The 8,445-nt window shown below is 41.8% G+C and overlaps 1 non-coding gene across 1 annotated transcript; it reads left to right on the top strand.

Annotated features, from left to right (window-relative positions):
- Positions 1 to 4,467: 4,467 nt before the first annotated feature.
- LOC111332623 (zinc finger MYM-type protein 2) lies at positions 4,468 to 5,457 on the top strand. The gene has a single exon (XR_015998591.1). It is a non-coding gene; the product is annotated as a zinc finger MYM-type protein 2 (transcript).
- The last annotated feature ends 2,988 nt before the right edge of the window (positions 5,458 to 8,445 follow it).

Genomic DNA, 8,445 nt, shown 5'->3' with positions numbered 1-8,445 from the left:
GGACCATTTTGCGGGTTGAGAACAAAGGCAATTGAACCAGGAGGAACTTGAAGGTGTGATGTTAACCGTAGGAGGTCTACTCTATCCCCTGAAAGGCCAGGAGGTGTGGATAGCAATTCGAGAATTTCACTTCTGGACTTGGAAGAAATGACCGACGTAACGGAGGGTGGCGCGGTTATCTTATTAGCGACTGGTACGGAAATCGACTGGGTTGTATCCGTTGTAGCAGGCTTCTTTACAGTTCCTTTTGAAACCGGAGAAGTCTGGAGAGCAGCGCGTTTACGGGAGACATTGTCTGATGGTACTTGGTCAACCGATGTGCAGGTTGGAAAACGGTCCTCGCTGGCCTCAAGGTTATAATCGCACTCTTCAGACTCAACAACAACGTCATTAGGGACGGGAGCAATTGTCTCAGCTGTCACATCCTTTTCTTGAGCTACAGACGAGGGTATGTCCATCTCTACTGATGTGTCTACAGCAGGTTGAGCACCCACGGTCGCCTGACAGTTCCTAGCTAGATGTCCACCTTGACGGCATCGGAAGCATTTGCCCCTAAGGGGACACTCCGCCGACTTATGACCAACTTTATGACAAGTAGTACACTGGAGGGGTTGCCCCCTATACCAAATTTTACAGCGGACGCCACGGATAGAAATAAACGGTGAAATGACATTCCTAATAACCATTTGGACAATGCGTGACCCGGTGGACACTGAAGGCCTTCCGGGCCAAACCTGATTGCGAACAGATTTGACCGTACCATATGCGGACAAAGCTGTGCTGATGGCGTCGTTTGATCCCTCAAAGGGAAACCAAGAGACTACAACAGTAGTAAGCTGGGGAGGAGGAGGAGGGGGTTTAACCACCCTACACTCTACATCGCCCAACTTGATGACACCTAGCTCCTCAAAAAATAACTTAGCAGCATCGCCGTTCTCAGCAAAAGTGACTCTCGCAACACGGCCAGGACATGCCTGCACCGCAGCCACCCGATGGTCAGACTCACGGTCAAAAAAACCCAGCAACAAACCAACCGCTTCCGAGAAAAGTACCTCCTCAGGGAGCCCCTGACAGTCAACGTCGATGGTCCTATTAAAGGACACGACCATGCTGAAACTCGGACCCAACCCAAAGACAAGTCAGAGGGATGGGTGACCGAAACAGAGAAAAAGCAAAAAGGAAAGCAAGTTCGGATCGACCGAGAAATCCAGAAAAAGGGATGGGCGACCAAAACGGAACCAAAGAAAACAACCACTGCCAGGGAGGAAAAAGTCGCAAGTTTTCCCTCCCGGCAGGTACTCACTTATCCAACTCAGACCTCGAAAAACACCAGAACCAACTTCAAACTACAAGAGTATGAAGCAACACTTACCATGCGAGACCTGGGCCTCATCAGTGCAGTGCTGCTGCTTGGATGGGGGAGAGCCGAGACGGTCACCCCAGACGACCCAACCTTTGTGGTATCGTCTAAGCCATGCCAGAGTGCTCAAACTAGAGTAAACTAGCGAGCATGCGCAATTGCAACAGCAATGACCATCCTAGATAGAGTGCTCAATTTGGACATGAATGCCAAAGAGCTATATCTCGTCACCTGACGAGAGAGGACTTTTCCTTTCGAAACAGATCTGTAGTACCAAGTTTTAATTTTTATTTTCCTAAATAATCGTTTACAAAGCTCCATATGATTGTAGAGCACTCTGCGATTCAAGGATAAGGTTTTTTACATTTTTACATTTATATATATATATATATATATATATATAAAATGACTTGATTTTCGTAGAACAGTGCTCAATACATAGAAGTAGAGCGAAGTATATATTGTGGGAGGAAAAAGACAAGTAAACTACAGACAAGACATGTAAACTACTGTAGGAATGAACTTGTAGTTTACTTGTCTTTTTCCTCCTCATCACCTTAGTTGTGATTTGAGCACTCTCGCATGGCAACATGTCTGCACTTGGTCCCACAAGTGTAGCGCCCAGGCAATGGTTTATTCCAGAGCTTGGCCCAGTGTCTGCACTGCACTGATGAGACCCACATAGGTCGAAACAGTGTGCACTGTCTGCAGTTATATATATATATATATATAACAAGTTAACCGGCTTCGAGCCAACAGAGACGCCGACCGCGCCAGAAGGATCCAAAAGGATTCGTAGTCCATACCTCGATAAATGATAGGAGAAGTAGTATGGCACACGAGGACGGACAACTTCGAGCGGAGGAAGACACACACTCAATAAAAATTCTAAAAATTTTAATAAAGAACGTTTCGCTCCGGGACAACTGATGAAGGTCTCAGGCCGAAAAGTTTTTTATTAAACTTTTTTAGATTTTTTACTGAGTGTATGTCTTCCTTCGCCCGAAGTTGTTCGTCCTCGTTTGCCATACTACTTCTAGTTATACATATGTATATATAAATATAAATAGAATAAATGTTTGAAAAGAAATTTGCCCTGAGCGGGATTTGAACCCACGTCCTCCTGTTACTAGTCAGGTGTGATGACCACTACACTATCACGACAACCATGCTGGCAACACGGCAATCGAAGATGTGATTTACGTGATCGAAGACGTGTCTCCCGGGAAACTTAATTTTCCAGGTAACCGGGTAGGGGAAGGCTATAACCCCATATGAAACCCAACTAAGGATCTATTAAAGATACACGACCATCACACCTGACTAGTAACAGGAGGACGTGGGTTCAAATCCCGCTCAGGGCAATTTTCTTTTCAAACATTTATTCTATTTAAGTATGATTACTTAGGATGTACAGGGTTAGGGTTTCCCTCGTATACAGAATTTATATATATATATATATATCTAAATGTGTGGGTAGAGCCTACCTTGGCATAAAGTGCTCAATGCCGCGTTAGCAGAGCTGGGTATACATTAGTTGAAGAATCAAAGAGGACGCATCGATTCTCTGTTACTCTGAGTTTCGCGCAGAAGCGCTCGCCAGACAGAATTTTATTCAATAAAGAACATACCTTCTTATATTTAGCAGTTAATTTATTCGCTGGTGCGATGAAATGAATAAATATATATTCTCTGGGGGGCTATTGTTGGCGGCTTGTGAAATTTGTGAAATTCGCTAAGTAAATTTATTCTCGTTATATATAGTATAAGAGCATAAGAAACATATAAATATATTTATTAAAAACTAGATCATTGGATAATGCAATTCAAGACTTTTTATTGGCTTAGTATATGAGCCAATATACCATAATCTACAAATATGGTAAGCGTACGTGTCAGCTTAAAATTAAAAGAGAGCTAAAAATTTAATAAAATTTAATAATTTAATTTAACGTTTTTAATAAAACAATTATTCCACTCGCACTTGTTGGATATGAGATGATTATAGCCAACTCGGCGCTACGCGCCTCGTTGGCTATCTATTATCTCATATCCAACGCGCGCTCGTGGAATAATTGTTAAATATATATATATATATATATATATATATATATATATATATATATATATAACTAGAAGTAGTATATATAAAAACGACGTCTGGCATGACTTAAACGATAACACAAATGTGGGATCGTTTGGGGTGACCACACTGGTTCTTCCCCATTCTTGCATTAGCACTGCACTGATGAGGCCCAGAAGGCCGAAACAGTACTGTCTGCAGTTAGATATAGCTCTTTGGCATACAAAGCTTTGCTTTCGTGTCCAAATTGAGCACTCTACCTAGGATGAGTCGTTGCTGTTGCAATTGCGCATGCTCACTAGTTTATTCTAGTTCGAGCACTCTGGAATGGCTTAGACGATACTTAATGTGCCGAAGTAATTATCTATTATAATTATTGATCCTCATGAAATCCTATTGTTCTGTGTCTGTGTTGGATCTTCGATTTTAGTCGCACCTATGTGTGATAATTGTGATGCTCATTGCTATTGTTCTTTGTTGTGATGAATATATCTTAGATTTTAATTGTCCCGAGGGTTGTTATTGTAGTTCGTTGTTATAGTTGTTCAAAACAGTTCTAATGATGGAATTAATTCGTGCAAGGCGTGTAACACTGCTAATTTGCATACTTTATAAACCAGATAATTCAGTCATTTTACGCAGTGCGAACCTGGGTTTAGAAAGAAGATGGATTCGTCGGAAGACGAAGGACTATTTATTACACAGAGCTCTACGAAGGCAGATATTTCCGCAGAAATCGAAGGTAATGTAGTGCAACGTTTGGACATTTCTGTCAGTGCTTTAATTCTTTATCGACTTCTAAAGGCGGCGTTTCCATTTCCTTTTTTTAAATAGAGCAAAGATTAAGAACGCCAATTACAGCTTCAGAATGCGAAAAATTTGACAAAAGTTGGGTTTCAGACGCCAGCCGCCGGAAATGGGCGTGGGTTTTGAAAGTCTTTATGGAGTGGAAGAAGCAGAGAAATGAAGCGGTTTTGAAACAAATTACTGTGGCGAGGCGGTAATTCAACAAGATATAGACGAGATGTTGGACTTTACATTGGATCGTTTTGTTGCAGAAGTGAGAAAGGAAGATGGCCAAGAGTATCCTGGAAAGACTCTATATGAAATTTTGAGCAGCATTCAAATGTATTTACGTGTGCAACGTAAGCGAAATATAACTTGGATCGACAAGAAAGGTTGTACATTTAGAAATCTGAATTCTGCTGTAAACTTCGTACTGAAAGAAAGAGCACGGCAAGGCATAGGAGTAGACGTTAACAAGGCAAATTTGATAACACACGAACAAGAAAACTATTTGTGGCAACATGGTTTTCTAGGTAGCGAAAATGCAGAATTACTTTGTGATACGTTGGTTTGCGTTTTAGGCGTTCAGTTTGCTCTGAGGACTGGGTAAGAACACAGAAACTTGAGACTAAGAAATTCACAGTTGTCTCTACAGTGTGACGAATTGGGGCGTGAATTTTTGCAGTATACCAAGGATATCAGTAAGACAAATAGCGGGGGATTGAGCCATTTGTGTATCAAAAGGAAAGTTGTTCCTGCATATAAGAATTTGACAAATGTTGAGCGATACCCGGCTGAGCTGTATAAAAAATACTTGTCTCACGTGCCAAATAAAGTCAGCGACAACGCATTTTATTTGCGCGCTTTGACAAAGCCAAATGGGGAAATATGGTACTACAAAAAGGCAGCAGGGAGAGAAACTTTAGGAATGGTTGTAAAGGAAATTATGAAAAAAGCGCAGTTCGATGGGCAGTACACTAATCACTCCCTCAGGCGTTCTTGTGCTACACGGTTGTATGATGGTGGTGTTTCAGAACAACTTATCCAAGAAACGACCGGTCATCCTTCTTCCGATGGAGTCAGGGCATATAAATGTACCTCATCAGCTCTCAAAAGGGAAGCAAGCAAAATTTTGCAGGGTTCTCTTTCAAAAAAGGCTGTAATTGATGTAGAGAAAAAGGACGAAAGCGGTACTGGGGAGATTATACTTCACGAGAGGTTAAAGTAGTAAGCCCGGAAAAATGTCATCAAGCGGGTAGTAATCAGTCAGTAGTTGTTAACAGTAATTCCACTAGAATTGTTATTTCCAAAAAATAAACTGATGAATATAATACTTATTAATGCAATAGATTGTGCTCCATACTATCAGTCTCCTTGATTGTATTTCTTTTCAGTGTTTGAAAGTTTTAGTTGATTAAAGTGGCGCTTCGAAACAAAAAATTAAGTTGCAATGAACGAGAGTTAAAACGCAAACGGTAATGTTGACAATGTGATAAGCTATCAGTTTTGGTGCGCTTTATACATTAAATTTCCTAAAACAAGCTGCAATATTTTTAATAATTGTAACCTGCACACTGCAATATTTTTAATATTGCAGCATGCTTATTTAGCGCGTTTAATTATATTACCCCTGATAATTTCCCTGCTAACAAAAAGGACCGCCTACGTTTTCCTCATACAGTTGTTTTGTCATCTTAAAGACCACAATCGTTGATTTAATGCAGAGAGAGAACAATAGAATTTCATGGGGATCAGTAATTATCACAAATGTGGGATCGTGTGGGGTGACCACACTGGTTCTCCCCCATCCTAGCATCAGCACTGCACTGATGATGCCCAGAAGGCCGAAAAGGTTCTGTCTGCAGTTAGATATAGCTCTTCGGCATACAAAGCTTTGCTTTCATGTCCAAATTGAGCACTCTACCTAGGATGCATGCTCACTAGTTTATTCTAGTTTGAGCACTCTGGCACGGCCTTAGACGATACCACGAATGTTGACTCGTTTGGAGTGACCCTCCCGGTTCTCCCCCATCCAAGCAGCAGCAATGTACTGATGAGGCCCAGAAGGCCGAAACAGTAAAAAAGCTTCTCAGCTTCTTGGGTAAGGTTAAAAGGCTTATGAAAAGTTTATTTTTCTTGCTTTTGCAGCAACTGGTCAACATGGACAGCCAGGAAAAAGAAAATATCAGCCAGTTTACTACCGACAACTCGACAGCGAATCCAGGAGACGTTGTAGACGCAAGCGCAATAGAAGGAGGTTCACAGTCTTGGAATGCAGACGTGGAAATCGAAATCCCTGAGGTAATGAAAAATTTGCAGAATAAGGGTGTGAAATTTAAAGCCGTGCCTTTTTTGAATACTCCCAGTAAAAGCAAAATCACGAAGGATCGCTCCATTTATTTTAACGTCGATACGATTGTAACATTGCAATTAATTCTCGAAGGCTTCGACGCAGCAGAAATCGATATCGACACTATCACTGGAATCCAGAGAAAGGCGTCTAATAAATCTTGGGTTGTGACTTTCAAGAGCCGTACAGCTAAAGAAGCCGCTCTTGAAACACCTTTTGTAATAATTTGCCGGTCTTGAGGTGTTCTTGGGCGACTGCGAAAGTCGTTTGGTCCTCGTTAAGATCCATGAAGACCCCGCCGAACTACCTGACCCTGCCGTGATTGGCCGACTTAGCCATTACGGCCGTGTCCTTTCCTTTCTGCGTGACAAAATCGCACAACATATCTAGAATGGAGTAAGAACGGCTCAAACGGCGCCAAAAACTTGCCGAAATTGTGGAGCTACTGACCACGTGGTTAAAGACTGCTCTGCAGTCCGTTGTTTGAATTACGAATGCCCCCGGGCATCGAGCTCAAGAATGTAAAGACCCGCCAAGATGTTCCGTTTGTTTAGCGGACAGTCATTCAATTCCTGCTCTTCAGCGCCATTGTCGATAACGAACTTACGACGCCTACGCCACCTAAAACTGAAGAGGAAAAGAAACAAGAACAAATCCGGCGCGCCAAAGAAAGAGAAGAAAGACAGCAAAAACTACAACAACAGAGAGAACAGCAACGACAACGAGAAGAACAGCGGAAACAACAAGAACAACAGAAACAACAAGAACAACAGAAACAACAAGATCAACGGAAAAAACAAGAACAACAGAAGACCAGTGAGCGCGACGAAAGTAGAAAGGAGCGACCTAGAGAACGTAGAGACAAGCGAAGGAACGATCGAGTAGAACGAAGAGACAACCGGAGAGACGATCGAGAAGAACGAAGAGACGACCGGAGAGATGACAGAAGAGAGATAGAGACGATCGAGGTTATTATTATCGCGGCTGTGATGACCGCGATAGATCTTCCCGCCGTGACTACTCTGGCTCTGAAACTGATGATGATGGATGGCAGCATAGTTAGTAGCTATGATGGCAGAGAGTTAACACTAGGAGAAGGCGCTACAGATATTAAATCTTTATTTCTATTCAATGAGCAAGCTTAGAATCATTTCTCTAAATATGCGAGGATTCCGATCCTCCGGTAAAGCTCGAAAAATTATTCAAGAGTTAAATCACTTAAGGTGCGATTTAACTTGTTTACAAGAAACACACATCTCATGTAAAAATCAAGCAGACAAATTTGAATCTCTTTGGCGCGGCAAATGCCTGTGGTCCTTCGGGACAGGCAAATCCGCCGGAGTTGCTATTTTATTTTCTCCGAGTTTTTCTGTCAGAATCATTCGCTTTCTGACAGATTCTGATGTTAGAATACTAAGCTTGCTCCTTGATTTTAAAAATCATAATTTCAACGAAGTAAACATATATGCTCTCAATGCTATCTCTGAGCGGCAAAACTTTCTTTCACGTCTACACGATTATTTTCTCCCCCAGGGAGATCTATTGAACGGGGGAGACTTTAACTGTGTAGACAATGCTCTTGATAAATTAAATTGTTTGGTCCTTCCGAAATCGGATCAAAAAATTTTCCGATCTCTTAATGCTGATTTTCTACTCTCAGATATTTGGCGCAAAAACAATCCGCGCAAAGTAACTTTCACCTGGTCTAACAAAGACCATACGCAGGCATCTAGAATTGACCGCTTTCTCATCGCTAAAAGCTTAACCCCAACAACGAAATGTAATACTCTTCCAAGCGTTCACGCACTATCCGATCATGACTTTGTAAAAATTGAACTAACGACTAACCCTTCTGATCACGGTCCT

Source organism: Stylophora pistillata, chromosome 3 (assembly GCF_964205215.1).
Source record: "Stylophora pistillata chromosome 3, jaStyPist1.2, whole genome shotgun sequence".
In the NCBI taxonomy this organism is placed as follows: domain Eukaryota; kingdom Metazoa; phylum Cnidaria; class Anthozoa; order Scleractinia; family Pocilloporidae; genus Stylophora; species Stylophora pistillata.
Note: the sequence above shows the minus strand (reverse complement) of the source record. Positions and strands in the feature narration are given on the sequence as shown.